Here is a 19,312-nt window from a genome sequence, read left to right as displayed (position 1 = left end):
GCAATATCCAGCCTTGGAGCAAAAATGAGGATAGAGAAAGTAGGAGGGAACAGAAAAAGAGCTCGTATTTTGGAGGATCCTGAAGAGGAACTGGAGAAATAGTACAGGATACAGAAATGAGATTGTGATCTGAGGAACCCAACGGAGAAAATAGGGTAACAGCGTAAGCAGAAGGAAGAGAGGTAAAGAAAAGATCATGGATGTTGAGCGTATCTCCAAGAAGGTCAGGAATACGAGTAGGATGTTGCACCAGTTGCTCTAGGTCATGGAGGATATCAAAGTTGAAAACTAGTTCTTCAGGATGGTCAGTGAAGGGAAAAGAAAGCCAAAGCTGGTGGTGAAAATTGAAATCCCTAAGGATGGAGATCTCTGCAAAATGGTAGAACAGAATATGCTTCACTTTTGAAGTTAAATAGTCAAAGAATTTGCTATATACAGAGAGGTTAAGGGAGAGATACACAGCACAAATAATTTAGTTAGAGAATGACTGTTGAGTCTAAGCCAGATGTGGAATAATCGGAAGATTCATGATCGTGGGCACGAGAGTAGGTTAGGTCGTTGCGCACATATACACAACATCCAGGTTTGGAGCAAAAATGAGGATAGATAAAGTAGGAGGAAACAGACCAAGGGATATTGTCAGTTACTTCAGACAGCTGTGTTTCGGTGCGGAAGAGATGAGGTTTAGTAAAAGAGATGTGATGTTCTACAGACTGAAAATTAAATTTAAGACCATGAATGTTGCAGAGGTTAATGAAGAAAAAGTCGATGGAGGTGTGAAGACATTTTAGGTCGCCACCGAGAAAGCAGTCCGACGTGGGGACATTTCTGGCCTCCTCCCCAGAACGGTACTCAGAGGCTGGGTTTGGAGTCGCCATTACGAATTTTGAGTTTTAAGTGAAGGATGTGTGTTTGTGTGTGTGTGGTAAGTGCATGTAGTTTTGTGTGAAGAAAGGGAGTTGTCTTTGAAGGGTAGGCTGTGACTGCCCCCTTGAATTATGAGACATAAAGGGAAACGTTTAGCAAAATCACAACTAGTTTTAATGGAAGGTTCACAGCGCCCCTGAACTAGTGCTATTATACCTCGCTTGGAGTAAACTATAGTTTCGGTATTTTAGATAATGGATATACGTACTTCCGGTTTTAAATATTTTCTCAAAATACTATATAGATACTTTTGAAATGCTTTTAATGCAACTCAATGTCACCTAAGGATTAATAAAATGAAAGAAATGAACGTGAATTCTAATATGATTTTATGATATAATAATATTTTTGACTTATAGATAACAATATATTAGCTTTAAGGTACAAAATTATATTTTATCATCACAAACACTCGTAGGAAGCAGGGATGTCCACCACATACACAGGCGCCTGTGTGTGTCAGGCAAAGAACTGCCAGTTGTTTAGTATGCTGAGGACATAGTCCTTGGGGTTGGTGTGATGGTGACGACACTGCATACCGAGAGGAGGGGGAAAAGTTTGCGGTTTGGTGTGCTAATAACTTTAAAGGTAAATGTCGAAAAAACTAAAAAAGAAAAAAAAATGGTTATAAAGTGCACCGCTTCATCATACATTCATTCACTTTTGCTTGTAAATGATGATGTGGTGAAGCGAGTCAAGGAATATAGATATTTAGGAACAATACTGGATAACATTTTTTTTTTTTTTTAATATGAATGCTGTAGTGCTTTACAAAAAAAAAAAAAAAAAAAAAATTAGAATGTATTTTCCAGGGCAAATAAGAAAACTTATAATTAATAAAAAAATTATTGATATATTTTTACTCATTAATAATTCAATATGCTGTTTCGTTTAACATACGGAAATTATAACATTGAATAAAAAAAAATACATTGTAAAACTAATGAAGAATTGTATGTAGGACATTTGGAGTTGAGAATATGACCCCTCTCATAGATATATACAAGAAAGCAACTGTCCGGAGATGTGAATCAATATCATACTACTCCTTACAGTCCTTACAGTTAACTAGCCTTCTGGAAGGAGCTTGAAGTCACTATATTGTAGACCATCAAGATACTCAAAATTATTTGTACCCTCCAGCATTAAAATGTTGAATGAAAAGCTGCGAAACGACTAACTAGTAGAATTGACCAAGATTGTTCTTATAGCTTGTTGACGGCCAGTGTGTGTTCATTGAGGAGCTAGATGAGTGTATATGTGTGTGTGTGTGTGTGTGTGTGTGTGTGTGTGTGTGTGTGTGTGTGTGTGTGTGTGTGTGTGTGTGAGGCTTGGTTTGTTACTTTTATTGAGACCTCATGAAACAAATTTCATGCATTTTACTATCTTGTATTTTACTTGAAAGTAAAATATTACAATAATGATGAAGATAATAATAATAATTAAGATAATGATAATACTTTGACAATAATAATAATAATAATAATAATGATAATAATAATAATAATTATTATTATTATTATTATTATTATTACTATTATTATCATTATTATTATTATTATTATTATTATTATTATTATAAAGATAATAATAATAATTATTATTATTATTATCATTATTATTATTATTATTATTATTATTATTATTATTATAATAAAGATAATAATAATAATTATTATTATCATTATTATTATTATTATTATTATTATTATTATTATTATTATTTTTATTATCATCATCATCATCATCATCATTATTGTTATTATTATTATTACTATTATTATTATTATTATTATTATTATTATTATTATTACTATTATTATTTATTTTTATCTATTTATTTATTTATTCATTTATATATTTATTTATTTTTATTGTTGTTATCAAAGCAAGTCTTGCTGCTGGCAACAGATGTACGTAGTAGTAGATATAGTAACAATAACACAATAGACAGAAAAGGTTTCACTATACGCATATAGAATAACAGCATTACTTTCACTCATTGGTGCTGCCGCTGCCAGCTCCACGATGACTTTGCCCTTTGTAATGGAAACTTATTACTTCCCCTTCCACTACTACTACTACTACTACTACTACTACTACTACTACTACTACTACTACTATTACTACTACTACTACTACTACTACTACCATAAAACACAATGTTGCCAAGCCCACGGTAACCTTGCTAAATATAAATAAAAGTGGAAAACAATCTCTCTCTCTCTCTCTCTCTCTCTCTCTCTCTCTCTCTCTCTCTCTCTGTTCATGTGCTCTAAACACACACACACATACACACTAACTCACCGTGGTGTTGTTTCCAAGGGCCCGTTAAGGGGAGGATGGCTGGCAACGCCGCAACGTCATGGTGTGTGATACACCACAGACGAAGTCCTGTATCACTACACTATGGAATGTGCAGGGTTTAAAACGTGCTAATTATGTAATCCGTAGTGTTATAAGAGCGACACCTTTTTCTGGGACGGTAGCAGCGCAAGTATCTATGTGAGTGTACGCGCGTGCATGTGCACTCATTTCCTGACAAACACTGCCAGACTAGAGTGCACACTACTGGCCCAACAGGAAGCAACAGGCACCCACGGGCCACGCCCAGCAGGATGCTGAAAGCGATACGTGACTGAATCGCGATGGCAATGCATTGCTTTGATGATAGTAATGAGTGATGGTCGGGCCTTGGCATGCACGTTCCTCTCAGAATGTATATATCTGATTTGTGTTGTTTTGTAGATCAAGAAACTTGACTTATTGCAGCAGAGTGACCAACAACAGGCTTGACTATTTTGTACATAATTGTAACAATTTGAAGACTTTTAGAATTGCCTTTGTAGCGAGAGTGTGTTATGCCAACGATACTGCACGTATCGATATCCCCGATACTGCACGTAGATACAATTATGTAGTGTAAGATTTGCAGTAGTGTTTTCCAGAGAAAGAAAAATATACTCTCTCTCTCTCTCTCTCTCTCTCTCTCTCTCTCTCTCTCTCTCTCTCTCTCTCTCTCTCTCTCTCAACTGTTCATGTTTCGTAAGTAACAACTATACATGAAGGTTGTAATTAGGTGGCAGGCTGCGTTTCATCTTTCCAACGCAACCAGCGTCCTTATTCCACTTTCTTTTTTTCTATTTCCACATATATCTGATTTTTTTTTTTAATGGTACTTTCATATATAGAGAATAATATCAAAGGTGAAATATTTCAATATAATTTTGAAGATAATTTTTATTATAGTCTGTGCTGATAACTTTGCGCTTTCTATCACGAGGATACATCACTGGCTTGTTCTGCTTTTCCTTATGGCAGACTGTGGTATCTCGCCTTGGTTCGCTTGATCTCGCAAACTCTACACATCTTCATTCTTATCTCTATTGCATTTGTGCATTTTGTAATTTCTTGATTCGTTATATATCTTGAAATAACACTGCCACTGTATAATGTGCATAAAACCATGCTGAAAGTACGCTAAAAAGTTTACGAATTAAGGTCCTCCCCCCCTTCAAATTTGACCACATTGCTACACTTACTACATGTAAAAGGAGTGGTTGAACCACTTTAGAGGGCTGGGAATCCATTCATTAGCCATGGAGTCGCCGCACAGGGGTTATCTCTCTCTCTCTCTCTCTCTCTCTCTCTCTCTCTCTCTCTCTCTCTCTCTCTCTCTCTCTCTCTCTCTCTCTCTCTCTCTCTCTCTTGTGCTGACCTGGAATTTTGGTTTAATTTGCTATAACTGAGCTGACTAATAACCGCAATGGTAATATTTTTGAAAGATCTAAAAGTACTATACGTAATCTTTATATTTTATCATTAATTAGGCGTGAGTTAACACAGTTCACTCTAAAGATGCACGTACACTGTTAAGAGTCCAGTGTGAGATACCACAATGGATCCCTGCTGGAGTAAGCCACAAAGTGAAAGAACACCGACGAGAACTGTGAGGAAAGCTGACCGACATTTAGAGTCAGTATAGATATTGCGATCCTCCTCAAACAGTGTTCAGTTGTTTCTTAGCTCTGATCTACCTAGCTAATCCCACCACACACTTTTGTTGAGATACATGGTAACTTTTCTGAGAACAATGCACAGAGACAGACTGATTGATCGACTGACATAGAGACTGATAGAAATACATAGACAAACAGACAGACATATAGATAAACATAGTGATAGAGAGAGATAGACAGACAGACACGCAGACAGATAAAAAGATGAGGCTGACAGTCATAAAGACAGACAGCCAGACGAACACTAGAAAGTGTTTACACTTGCACCTGTGAAGTTGGTTGGTGGGTGGAAGTAAGAAACAGGAGTGCATGTAGAAAATTCCACCTCGACATTGACATGGTTAGAGGGAGACAAGTTTGCATGATCGGCGAGGCAGTGACAATTAAATACTCTTTCCTTTGAGTCCAAACACTCCTGGCGGCCAGGTATGTGTGTCTTGTGTTCATGTTTGGGTTTGTTTGCTCTACATTATTTGTGACTCTTTGTGCTATTTTTTTATTAACAGCTGAAAACTTTTTTTTTTTTTTTTTTTTTACTTATGTGTGTGTGTGTGTGTGTGTGTGTGTTGCTGATCTCGCGTTCTCTTCCCCTCCTTCTTTTCCTTTTCTCCCTTCCCTACTCTCCCTCTCCATTTCTCTCCTGTGTCCTCCCTCCATGTCCTCTGCATTCTCTTTGTTGACCTCCTTTTTAACTCTTTGCATTTTGCATCCCGTGTTGTTCTCCCCCTAGTCAGTTTTCGTGTATTATTCCATTCCTTCTTTCCTCTTTTTCTTTTCTCCTAATCTTTTTCTTTTATTTTTTTCTTTTTGTTATTTGCTTCCTATCTGTTGGATCTGCCAAGTGGTTATTACTTGTTAATTGGCAGCTAATCGGGACTTCACTTGACGGTTGTTATAAGTTTCCCATTTTCTTATTTATTTTCCACTATATATATGCAATTTGTATAATTTGTTCCTTTTGATACTTTATTTGTGTTCTGTAGGTGAAATTTGTGAAAATTACTATAAAAACTGTGTTGATACGATGTGATGTATATGGGACGGGGTTAATACACAGTCAGTCACCACCTGAAGCTCGCCGTGTTTGGTTCTCCTTGCCTTCTCCTGGCTGTATACCTCTACACTTGTCATAGGATATCTTCGTCGTGTTGGCCCCCTTGTACTTGGTGGGGACTCAACACTATCTTTCATCATCTCCATTTTTTTCTTTAATCTATTTATTGTAGTCTTTGATGGGTGCTTTTCCCTTCTTACGTTCTTTTTTCCTCTATCTTTTTCTTTATGTAGCTACTCTGTTTTTTTGTTGTTTTTTTTTAACATTCTATTAGAAAACAGTCTTTATTTTTGTTCACATCCATCTTTCCTGTTTTTAACACCTCGTTATTTCTGTTCACATCCATATATTCGGTTTTTATTTTTCCCCAGTTTTCTCCTTGGCCATCACTTTTCTTTCCCATCCTTTCAGTCTCCATTATATACATATCTTATCAGGAACCGAGCAGTCATTTCCTTCATGGCCATTCCTTTTTAAGCTTTTTGCTGACTCAACACTAACAACGAGAGAAAACAGGTGATTATTAGCAGAATGTGAGAGGAAGGGAAAGAATGAATAAAGGTGAATAAAGATGAGAGAGAGAGAGAGAGAGAGAGAGAGAGAGAGAGAGAGAGAGAGAGAGAGACAGAATGTGCAGGGGACACTGCTATCATTTCATTTTTTTTTCTCAAAAATAAACTTCGAAACTAAGAAGGGTTTGAAAACACGAAGTAGAATGATTGGATGAATGAGAGAGGGATGGAAATCACAAATGAGAATGAAGGAAGGAGATTTAATAGATGAAAATAAAGGAATAAAAAGGAAAGGAGTACGAGATGAATTTGAGATATGACCGAAACATCGACACGAGATTTAAACCCACGAAACACACATTAACAAATATCAAAACGCCAATATCAATAAACCCACATGCCCAGAAATGAATAGAAGTATATCATATAAATTATCAATATTTTTTTTATGCACCAGCAACCATTAGACTCAAAAGGGAAAGAATTACATTTATAGGTAAAAGGTCGGTTAATCTCCTTTCCACTTCTAGAGCGTCTAAGAGTTAATGCTGTCTGGGCAGTGTTGTGGAGAGTGTTGTGGATATTGTTATGGATATTGTTATTATAACGTGACTGCTTGGATTTAACACTACGACGGGAGAGTGAGTATCTAGTTAGTTTAGACATGACAAGTTTGGCATTAGTGATTGAAATGTAGAAAGGAGGTTAGCTTTGAAACAGTGTACGTGGTCAGATTTCTAAGCACGTGCGATGTTAATAATATTCAAGACTATTATTATTGTTTACTGTTACTGCTGCCAGGTTAAAACTATATTACGTAACTAATTACTACTATGTAACCAAAGAGAGAGAGAGAGAGAGAGAGAGAGAGAGAATGACTAATACAATTGTTAAAGAAAACGAAGATATTTGATGGGGAACTCAATTAAATCTTGATGAAACTCGTTTGTTACTTTTTCCATGTGTTGAGTCACGTAATTGTTTAATTGCTAAAATAATGAACTTAGTGACTATCCAAAGTACTTATTGACACGCGTGTTTTGCTACTTTTGTCAGTGAGGAGCAGTGGTGGATCCTGGATCAAAATTTAGGAGTTGCTAAATTCCTATATTCCTTGAGATTGTTGGCGAAGCTTAATTATCAGCCGGGGAGTTCAAAATCTTGAAAACTCATAAATCTTGAGAGCATTTTTAAGCTCTATGCAGAGCTATTCTGAGGTAACAAAAGCAGCAATAACTTGTAAATATGACTGAATAATTAGATTACCTTTGCTCAGTAAGGTGAAATGACAGCAATTTTTAGGAAACCTTCTTACATTATAGTTCCGTATATACATGTTTAGCTATTCCGAAACTCAGTGAGGATGTAATTCACTGTATATGTGATTATTTATGTTTTGTTTTTTTTACTATTCGTTGATAGTTTTGGTAAATTTACAGTTTCAACTAATATAACCTATCTTATATTTTGTTTTCCTATGTGTAACAAGCTTGGGGACCTTTGGGGAATCGGGGATTCTGGGTGGCGGAGTCATTTGTGAGTGATATATGGTAGCCATGGCTCAAATGAGCACACAGATGTCTATGTGCACCTGTCTACCTGTCTTAGAGAAAAACCGACAGACACAACACTTTCTCGGACCTATTGCAACGTTTTTATTCATTTTCGGCAGATAGAGTACCTATTGGAAATACTGTAAATAGAAATATAAACAACCAAAATGGTGGTCAAAACCATCTAGAGTTTATTTTACGAAATTGTAGTGGAACAAAACCCGACAAACACAGCACATTCCCCGATCTTTTGCAATATTATCATTAATTTAAGACAGGTAATGTACTTAGTGGGAATGTTGTAAATAGTAAGAGCAACATCTTAAGGGTGGACAAAACCATCTAGAGTTTATCCTACGAAACTGCAATAATACGGTAATTTTTTAATGAAGGAAAAAGTAAGCCATGCGAATCTGTCTTGTCTATTTGGCGGGAATTACTGGTGTGTTGGGGGGGATTTGGGGGATGAGGTAGCCTACGGTACGCGTGGTAAAGGTTCACACACACATAAAAAGAGAGAGAGAGAGAGAGAGAGAGAATCATCACGAATTCCATCAATGCAAATAAAAAATCAATCCACACTTTTAATTACTTTTTTCTCCTACGTGTGTGAATTTCAACACGGGGAACTCTAGTAAATTACTCTGTAATTAAAAACTCTAAAAATGCGATTAATAGGAGCGTTAGATTGTATGGATGGCCGATGTCATTAAGAGGAAGGGAGAATTAAGAGGGCCCATTAATTTACCCAACACAGGAGTCACGAAGGAGGAGGAGAGGAGGAAGAGGAGGAGGAGAAGGAGGAGAAAGAGGAGGAGGAAGAGGAGGAAGAGGAGGACGAGGAGGAGAGGGAGGAAGAGCTTGCTTGAAATTGAAAAGACTGCCTGCTAATGATAAAGGTGTCTCTTATTTCGTTTCTGTTTTCTTTTCGTAATCCCTTGCTGTTCGTTTCTTTTTCCTTCCTCCTCATCTTCTTCTTCCTCTTCCTCCTCCTCCTCTTCCTCTTCCTCTTCCTCCTCCTCCTCCTCCTCCTCCTCCTCCTTGTCCTCCTCCTCTTCCTCCTCTTCATCTTCCTCCTCCTCCTCTTATTACAATTACTACTACTTTTACTAATACTACTACTACTAATGCTTCTACCTCTACTACTACCACCACCATTACTACTGCTTACTACTGCTTTTACTTTTGCTTTTACTGCTACTGCTGCTGCTACTGCTGCTACTCCTTACTGCTACTACTGCTGCTGCTACTGCTGCTGCTGCTGCTACTATTGTTGCTACACTACTGCTGCTGCTGCTGCTGCTACTGCTGCACTGCTGCTGCTACCACCTGCTGCTGCACTGCTGCTGCTGCTGCTGCTGCTGCTGCTGCTGCTGCTGCTGTTGCTATTGCTGCTGCTGCTGCTGCTGCTGCTGCTGCTACTGCTGCTGCTGCTGCTGCTACCTGCTGCTGCTGCTGCTGCTGCTGCTGCTGCTGCTGCTGCTGCCTGCTGCTGCACTGCCACTGCTGCTGCTGCTGCTGCTGCTGCTGCTTGCTAATAATAATAAATAATACTATCATTACTACTACTACTGCTATAACTACCTACTACTTCTGCTACTACTACTACTACTACCACTACTACTACTACTACCATCACCCCCACGTGATCATTACTAAAATTACAGATTAGTGTGGTATGGTGTTCTCTCTCTCTCTCTCTCTCTCTCTCTCTCTCTCTCTCTCTCTCTCTCTCTCTCTCTCTCTCTCTCTCTCTCTCTCAGCTTTCCTCTTCCTTTTGCACCGTCCTGTATCTCACATCTTTTTTTTTTTTTCATTCCTCCTATCTCCTCCTTCGCTTCCCTTCTCTTCCTTCCCTTTTCTTCTCCTTCATCCTTCATCCTCCTAAATCTTTCCTCTTCCATTACGCAAAGCTATCATAACCATCACCGTAAAAGTGTGTGTGTGTGTGTGTGTAATTTTTTTTTTTTTTGGTATTATATTGCCTTACTTTTTGCTGCGTTCCAAATTTAATAGATGTATGTATGTCTGTATGTATGGATTCGTATGTATGTGTATGTGTATGAGTGTATTGACGTATACAGGTGTTTTGTTCCATTGCATTTTTTTTTTTTGCAGTGCCTTAATTTGAAGCAATCAGCCATAATGTATGTATGACTGTCTATGGATGTAATGGAATGGTAGTAATATATAATTAGCGGTTTATTAAGATTGCCGTGTACTCTGGAAATGTAGAACGATTTAGACGGGAGTTATATATTAAGTTAAGTTAGGTTAGGTTAGGTTAGGAACAGTACACAACGATAAACGATCCTAATCATTAATTTCTACAACTATGTTGGGAATCACACTGAGGCGGTGTCGGTCCGTGCGTGGCGTCTCTATCTTTTTATGGTGTCGTGTGGCGCGTCGAGGGAGAGCAGGTGGCATAAGCGTGGATGGCGCAGCATGCCCCTCACAAGTCTCTCCAGTGTTTGCGTTTCTGTGTATGTCTGTATATATGTGAACGCTTGTAGTAAAGGGAATTTGAAGAAAAATCAATAATACATCGAGTTGTGACCAGAAATAAAGAGGAAACTGACGTCCTTGCAACAAATCTAATTTTGGAGTCAGGAAACCAAAACAAGTGAACAAACACACAAACTCAGAAATAACTTAAACATACCTACTTTGTTAGTTACCTGAGCTAGCAAAACGGAGAGAGAGAGAGAGAGAGAGAGAGAGAGAGAGAGAGAGACCACAGAATCGGATGACATGGCAAGTTAGGGAGGAGGGTATTGTGATATGAGTGCTGAGCAAATATCATCGGATTTTTTTTTCTTGCTCCCCTTATACCCGAAGAAAGCTGTTACGGCCCCCCCGTAACATACTCCACTACCATCCCCTCCTCCGCTTGTTACCTCGTTCGCCACCTCTCCACCTCCCCTTCCGCCTCACCGTCTCGTGAACCTTCCACGGCACTGTCTCATGAACCCTCCACCTCACCGTCTCATGAAGCCCGCTACTGTCCCGAAGTTTGATTCACGCGGCCCCTTTCGACTCAACCAGAATTGTTAAGCCAGATCTTGGCTTTCTGGAAGTCAAGTCGAGGTCCAGGCCTCAACCAGTGAACACAACGCCTCTTGGAGTATCGTGGGATCCACCTCACCCAGCACTTCACCCCTGCGACACCGCATAAGTATCACTTCCCCTCGTCCGTTTTTTCCACATTGCCTCCATATAGGATTAGTATTATTGTTAGGTATTAAGTAGGGTTCTTTATTGTTGTATTTATTTCTGTGTTATATGTATATGTGTATGTCAGTTTCATATGTTTCATGTTATATCTATATGTATATCAGTTTCATTATAGGTTATTAAAATAGCTTTTTAAAGTGCCCCCTTTGCATTTCCTCACCAGTTGAACCTGCAGTGTTGTTGTTTTTTTTTATTGTTATTGTTCACCGGCTCCCCGATGCCAATCTTACCCGTTTAACCGGTGAACGTAACAAAGGGAAGACCTAATAATGTCTGCTCGCACTGCTCACATTTTTTAACGTTGTTCCATAAAAAAGAGAGGTCGAGAAGACATCAAGTTTAAGTTAACATAATGGTGAACTGCTTTATTGAAAGTCTCTCTCTCTCTCTCTCTCTCTCTCTCTCTCTCTCTCTCTCTCTCTCTCTCTCTCTCTCTCTCTCTCTCTCTCTCTCTCTCTCTCTCTCTCTCTCTCTCTCTCTCTCTCTCTCTCTCTCTCTCTCTCTCTCTCTCTCTCTCTCTCTCTCTCTCTCTCTCTCTCTCTCTCTCTCTCTCTCTCTCTCTCTCTCTCTCTCTCTCTCTCTCTCTCTCTCTCTCTCTCTCTCTCTCTCTCTCTCTCTCTCTCTCTCTCTCTCTCTCTCTCTCTCTCTCTCTCTCTCTCTCTCTCTCTCTCTCTCTCTCTCTCTCTCTCTCTCTCTCTCTCTCTCTCTTCTCTCTCTCTCTCTCTCTCTCTCTCTCTCTCTCTCTCTCTCTCTCTCTCTCTCTCTCTCTCTCTCTCTCTCTCTCTCTCTCTCTCTCTCTCTCTCTCTCTCTCTCTCTCTCTCTCTCTCTCTCTCTCTCTCTCTCTCTCTCTCTCTCTCTCTCTCTCTCTCTCTCTCTCTCTCTCTCTCTCTCTCTCTCTCTCTCTCTCTCTCTCTCTCTCTCTCTCTCTCTCTCTCTCTTTTTTTTTTTTTATTTAAACAAAACTTTATACAAAGAACATGTACCCAAAGGCGCACTGTCGTGTGCTACCTATTCTAAGGGTACTACAATCTATTTCTCTACAATATTTACAAGACTTAAAAATAGATAATATACAAGATGGTCAGCATGTAAATGGAGCACTATTCGTTTCACTTCACTAGCACTATTCACGCACTGCACTACACTGAGTGTCACGTCACAAAGAGTGTCAGAGGAGTTGGCAGTGTCTGTCTCCACTTATGTGCCATCAGTTTGACACTGTGTGTGTTCATCTCCTGGACGTGAGGCACCGCGGCCGTGAACAAGTTCCACATCCTGGAGACGCGTCCTGCGAAGGTGCGTTGATGCTGACACCCGTGGGATCGCGGCACCTCTACGGCGTCACCACCATTGAGCACCGTTCTCGTGCTCCGTGCGGTGACTCTTAGAGGATGACGCAGCCCTGCCAGATGTGGCACTCTTTGCACCTGTGCCTTATGGAACACTACGATCGCCGCCACGTCTCTGCGGTGTTCCAGTGAATCAAGGGGACGCTCAGGCTCTGGGTGAGGTGGTAGTGCAGCATCTACTAGCCGTATGGCGCGGCGTTGGATGCTGTCCAGTCTCCTTCTGTGTGTGGCGGCACAGGACATCCAGGAGAGAGCTGCGTATTCAAGGTGGGGCCGCACCTGTGCCTTGTACAGCAGCAGTCTCCCCTTCCTGTCGAGGAAACTGGCGATCCTTCTGAGAGCGGAGATCCTGTGAGAGGCTTTCTTGGCAATGGTTTTGACATGCCTGTCAAACCTCAGCCCTCGATCCACCTCCACTCCAAGTATCTTGACGTCATCTTGGGTGGGAGCAGCAGCGCCAAAGACAACTTTCCTGCCATTGCTGCCATGGCGGCTGGGGACCGAGACAACCATTGCTTGTGTCTTCTCCGGCGCGAATGTCACTTGCCAGCGAGCACCCCACTCCTTTATCACTCGTAGCTGCTGATTGATGGCCTCAGCAGCCCGCCCACTGTCCTGGCGTGGATAGGTATAGGAGAGGGTGCAGTCATCAGCATAGGCCATGACTCCTGGCAGTAGCTGGAGAAGATCATCCACGTAGATATTCCACAGGAGTGGGCCAAGAATTGAACCCTGTGGCACTGATGCCTCCACAGGCAGGGACTCAGATGTTTGCCCGTTGACAACCACCTTGAGGCTTCTGTCCTGCAGGTAATTTCCCAGAGTCGTAGCAAGCCACCCTGGATGCCTTTAGCACGAAGCTTTTCTAGTAATCCGTTGTGCCATACTTTATCAAAAGCTCCTGCTATGTCCAAAGCAACCACTATAGTGTCCTTGCCGTCGTCGAGGGCGTCCTGCCAATGCCTGGTGAGAAGCATCATTAGGTCGGAGGTTGACCTTCCAGGTCTGAACCCAAACTGTTGGTCTGAGAGGAGGGCATTGTCCTTGAGATGGCTACACACCACCTCTGCCACGACCCTCTCAAACACTTTACCCACCACTGACAACAGGGATATGGGTCTGTAGTTTTTTGGGTCCGTCCTGGAGCTTTTTGTGTGCAGGAACTACTCGAGCCTCCTTCCACACTGAAGGCCAGACGTTTTCCCGTACACAAGTTGTGAACTTGGGTGAGAGGGGCAGCCAGTTCCTGGGAGCATCGCTTCAGCAGGTGCGGGCTGATGTCATCAGGGCCGGTGGCTTTCTGTGTGTCCAGCCCCGCAATAATCGCTTCACCTGCTGATGCGTCACCTCCACCATGGTGACAGTCTTCTCACATTGCTGGACCAGCTGAGGCGGTGGCTGCTGTGGATTCCCGACCTTCATTTTCCAGCAAACAAGGAAGCCAGCAACTGTGCCCTCTCCTTACTGCTGGTGGCGACAGTACCGTCCTGCTTGCTGAGGGAGGGATGGATTCTTGGTGGCCAGTTCCTTGTTTGTCCTTAACAAGAGACCACCAAGTTTTGTTTCCTACGCCAGTGCCACACAGTTTCCGGCGCAGGCTTTCCTCCCACTTTTTTAAGGCCCACTTGCTGGTTACCACCATCCTCCTGCATGCAGCCCTGTGCAGGTCCTTGTTGCGCCGAGTCGGGTTCCTCTTGTAGCGGAGCCAGGCAGCATACTTTGCCTCAGCAGCAACACGGCAACGGTAGCCAAACCATGGCTGATCCGTCGATCTGGTGGTGTATTCCCTGTGTGGGACGTGGCGTCTCTGGAGGGCGAGAAGGTGAGAGGTGAGTGCAAGTGCTTCACTCTCTGCTCCTCCCTGTAGCAGAGTGGCCCATGGGGTGTGGGTCAGGTCGCGGCGCAGGAAGCCCAGTCTGCTTTGTTCCACAGCCAGATGGTGCGGGTGGTGGCCTCGTCCTGAGCCACGCCCACTTCCAGCTGTGTCAGTACAGCGTGATGGTCAGAGCTGCCCACGAGCCCCAGCTGATGACACTGAAGCTTGTCTTCCTGGTAGTCTGAGATGACAGGGTCTAATGTCCCTCCTCGTTCATGTGTGGGGAAGGTGACATGATCTGTCAGACCCTGCACCTCAGGAGATTCTCGTAGGCGTCTCTTTCCAGGTGGTGATTGAGATCCCCCACAATCAGCACGTGGCTGCAGCTGTGTGCCATCATCAGGTTGTCTAAGGTCTCAGTCAGGTACAGGAGTGAGTCAGGCCCTTGTCGCGGGGGGCGATACAGGGCACACAGCAGGAGGGCTGAGCGGTCTGCCAGCATTACTCGGAAGTACATCATCTCCATCATTGGAGGCGTGTCTATGTCGAGTAGCTGGGCCTGCATTCCTTCCTTGAAGCAGACAGCCACTCCACCTCCTGTTCGCTCCTGTCGGTCCCTCCTCACCCAGTGGGTGAAGCCCTGCATCCTGCCATACGTGGGCTCCACCTCACTGTTCAGCCATGTCTCGGTCACCACAACAACGTCTGCATTGTGTCGTTGCACACAGTTGTGGTATAAGTCTGCAAGGTTAGTCCGGAGACCACGGACGTTGCTAGAGACGACCTTTAGTTGGCGGCGGGGCAAGCTGGCTGTACCATGGTGAGGGATGGTAGTGAGCGAGGCCTGCTAGTCCGAGGTGGTGGTTAGGGTCCGCGGCCGACTGCTGGTACTGGTGAAGAGGGTGGTCCACTGCCGCCCCTGGTTCTGATTCCAGATACCAGGCTGAGGAAGGAGTGGGCGAGGTTGTGGCAAGGACTGAAATGAAGTGAGGGGGTGGGCGGGCTGAGGCGCTGCAGGTGGGAAGGGTGTGGCTGTGTGTCTTTCCACCGTAAGAAGCCGCTGTAGGAGACGCTCCTGACGTAAATCGTCAGTTCTGGCGTGGCAAGTAGCAGAAGTGTGTCCTTTCCGTGAGCAGTACTCACACACTTTTGCCTTGGCTCGCTTTTGTGTCTGCTTGGTGGCCTGGTGAGTCCTCAGTCCTTCGCTGGACACCCTCCTCGCGTCCTGCTGCACTTCCCTCTTAGATTTCTTTTTTCTCCAATCTCCTGAAGTGGTCTGAGGAGAGGTTCGTGGGCGAACAGAGGCACCGCGATCTACTCCGTTCGCTGTGTTTATGGAGGAAGAGTCCCTGCTGCTCTGTGTGGCGGTAGACGTGGTAGTGAGTACCGAGCAGTCACTCTGTGTGGCAGAAGGGTGACAGTGGACGCTGGGGAGGTGTCACAGTCGCTCTGTGTGGCGGTGGAAGCAGTGGAGGTAGGCGGAGCGGTCGTTGTTTCCCGGGCAGGCGAAGGGAAGGTGGAAGTGGAGAAAACAGCTGCGTACCGGATCTGTTGCGGTTTATCCGAGCTCCACCACGTCCTCCACCTCTCAGAGTCCTGACAAACCACCTCCCAGTGTTCGTCAATTGACTCTGCGTGGGCGCTGACTGCCTGAGCGTGTGGCTACTTGCGTCTGGCGCTGTTTTGACGCTATCAGCCTGTCTGCTACTCTGAGAGCCGCAGCAAACACGTCTCTGTGCTGTATGATCAAGTCTCGGTCGTCCTGGAGGGACTTAATCACACAGTTTTGTTGAGAGGCTTCCTCAGTGAGCTTCTCAACTAGTGAAACTAGCTCTCCTCTCTCCAAGCCCTCCCACTGACTCTCCCACTATCGTCCGGTAGTGGCGTGGGGTGTGTCAGTCTCCTCGCTGATGTAGATGACGGGGTCCGGGATGTTTGCTTGGAGTCGTAGCTGTTCCGTGTAGCTACACTTGAAGACTGGCGTATCCCCAAGGCAGCTGTTGTGACAAAGGTTACGGCAGGTTTCCTCGTCACAGCTCACGTGTTGAGTCTTAAGTGTTGCTTTGCCACAAACGCAACACCAATTCTGTGGCTGGTAGCCAGGCAAGTCTCGCCTGGCTATGGGGCGATGGGCGGGGCTAGACATTGAGGAGAGGATAAGTGATTCCTGGGGGTGTGGAGCCAGGTGTGGGAGCGACAACGAGTGTTGGCTCTAAACGACACGTACGACACTAACACACTCGTGAACACAGACACTAAACACTGGCACAGAACACAAAGCACTTCCCCACAGGCGCACAAAAAACACACGACACTAACTACCTCTCCCACAAGTCAAGCCAAACCAGCCACGGAGAGAGATACAGGTTGTTTAAAAAACTACCTTGGAGATTTGGCAACTGTGTGCTGCCTTAGGCCTCGCGTCAGGTCAGGCCCGGGTCTCAGTCACTGCACGGGTACAAACACTCTTTTCAAGTGATTTTTAACACTATTGCAAGGCTTAGCACACCTTACACTTTTACATGGACACCAGGACACTTAGCACTTCAAGCACTGAAATTTTCACAACACTGCACTTTGTTAAACCACTGTAACACCACGAAAAACACGGAGCTACCACGTGCGTGACCTCTCTCTCTCTCTCTCTCTCTCTCTCTCTCTCTCTCTCTCTCTCTCTCTCTCTCTCTCTCTCTCTCTCTCTCTCTCTCTCTCTCTCTCTCTCTCTCTCTCTCTCTCTCTCTCTCTCTCTCTCTCTCTCTCTCTCTCTCTCTCTCTCTCTCTCTCTCTCTCTCTCTCTCTCTCTCTCTCTCTCTCTCTCTCTCTCTCTCTCTCTCTCTCTCTCTCTCTCTCTCTCTCTCTCTCTCTCTCTAGCAGGGCTGACACACGCTGAGAGGTCTGGCGGGCTACAGACGTGATGTGGGTGTCGTAGCGCAGCTCACGATCCATGGTGACTCCCAGGATCTTGATGTGTTCCTGGAGAGGCAGCTGCTCGCCCTCAAACTGTAGTTGTCCTTCCACGGCCTGAGAGGCGGCAGGGGATCGTGAGATGACCATGGCGTGTGTCTTGTCCGGCGCGAAGGTGACTTGCCACACCTTCCCCCACTCTTCTGCTGCCTTCAGCTGGCGGTTGATGTTGGCCACGGCGCGCTGGCTGTCCTGGCGGCAGTAGGAGAGGGAGATTGTGCAGTCGTCGGCGTAAGCCTTGACTGCAGGAAGCTGGCGCAGGAGATCGTCTATATACACATTCCACAGGACTGGGCCAAGCACTGAGCCCTGTGGAACTGACGCTCCTATATTGGTGGGTGATGAGGTCCGCCCATTGACGACGGTTCGAAGTGTCCTTCCTTGGAGGTAATCCTCGAGTAGCTTCAGGAGACCGCCGTCGATGCCCTTGGCTTGGAGCTTAGTCAGAAGACCCGCATGCCACACTCGGTCATAAGCCCCGCGATATCAAGGGCCACTACGAGCGTGTCCAGGCCTTCGTCAAGGGTGTCCTGCCATTCCTGGGAGAGTAGGAGAAGGAGATCGGAAGTAGATCGACCTGGCCGAAACCCGAACTGGTGGGGTGAGAGAAGCTGGTGTTCATCCAGGTGCTGCCATATGACGGCTGCCACCAGTTTTCGAACACCTTACCCATCACAGACAGCAGGGAGATGGGTCGGTAGTGCCTTGGGTCAGACTTGGACCCTTTTTTATGCACAGGGACCACGTATGCCTCCTTCCAGGATGCTGGCCACTTTTTCTGCCAGGCAGGCAGAAAAATAGCAACAAGAGGCACTGACAGTTCCTGGCACATTGTTTCAGCACCCGGGGCTGATTCCGTCTGGGCCCGTGGCTTTCCTGCGTCCAGTTGCCCGAGTGCTTTTCCACCAGCTCCGTGGTGATGGGTATTGAGGTGATGGTGTGCGCTGTCTCCCGGGGTAGCACTGGAGGGGGGCGTGTGGGGCACTCAACCTGCATTTTTTCTGCAAATAATTTTGCCAGGAGTGCAGCCTTGTCATCACTGCTTGAGGCAGTGGTTCCGTCCTGCCTGGTGAGGGGCACGCTCTCCTGCCGCATCACACCCTGCCTCTCCTTGACCAGTGTCCACCACGTCTTATCTCCAACTCCTGGGCCTGTGAGCTTTCTCCTGAGGTCTTGCTCCCAGTGTTTCCTCGCCCACTTGGAGGTGTCAGTCATTCTCTTACAAGCAGCTCGGTGCATGGTGAGGTTGTGTTGTGACGGGCGCTGCTTGTATCTCCTCCATGCTGCATACTTGGCTTCGGCAGCTATCTGACAGCGGAAGCCAAACCATTGGGGGTTTGTGGCCTTGGCGAGGTATGTGCGGTGAGGACGTGGCGGTCCTGTAGTGTGGCCAGGATTGAGGTGAGAGCGTTAGTCATCTCCTCCGCGTCTCCCGTGAGCACCGTCTGCCAGTCTGTGGCTGTCAGTGCGCCCCTCATGTCACGCCAGCTAGCTTGCTCCCATAGCCAGATGGTTCGAGGTGCAGCTTTTTCCCTCGCCACATGTAGCTGGATCTTCGTCAGTACGGCGTGGTGGTCCGAACTACCCACTTTATCCAGCTGCTGACACAATATTCTTTCTTCCGGGAGGTCTGATAATACTGGGTCGAGCAGGCCTCCTCTTTCGTGGGTCTGAAATGTGACGTGGTTGGTGAGGCCGGACACTGTCACTAAGTTGTTGTAAGCTTGCTGCTCGAGATGGAAATTTAGATCTCCCACGATGAGGACGTTCTTGCAGCCGTGGCGTTGGAGCAAGTTGTCCATCTCCTCCGCCAGGAAGTCAAGCGAGAAACGGCCTTGCCTGGGGGGGCGATATAGTACACAGAGCAGCAAGCCACTGTT

At 44.8% G+C, this 19,312-nt stretch overlaps 2 protein-coding genes across 3 annotated transcripts in view; one reads left to right on the top strand and one right to left on the bottom strand.

The window, feature by feature from the left end:
• LOC123500412 (ankyrin repeat and protein kinase domain-containing protein 1-like) overlaps positions 1–3,498 on the bottom strand; it is a gene marked incomplete at its 3' end in the record, with an annotated part of 48,848 nt that extends 45,350 nt beyond the window's left edge. The window contains 1 exon segment of the mRNA XM_045249130.1: positions 3,235–3,498.
• The window catches only part of LOC123500411, a 48,036-nt gene that overhangs the window by 16,522 nt on the left and 12,202 nt on the right, over positions 1–19,312 (top strand). The window lies entirely within an intron of this gene.

The sequence above is a fragment of the Portunus trituberculatus genome, unplaced genomic scaffold (assembly GCF_017591435.1).
Source record: "Portunus trituberculatus isolate SZX2019 unplaced genomic scaffold, ASM1759143v1 PGA_scaffold_224__1_contigs__length_96760, whole genome shotgun sequence".
NCBI lineage: Eukaryota > Metazoa > Arthropoda > Malacostraca > Decapoda > Portunidae > Portunus > Portunus trituberculatus.
Note: the sequence above shows the minus strand (reverse complement) of the source record. Positions and strands in the feature narration are given on the sequence as shown.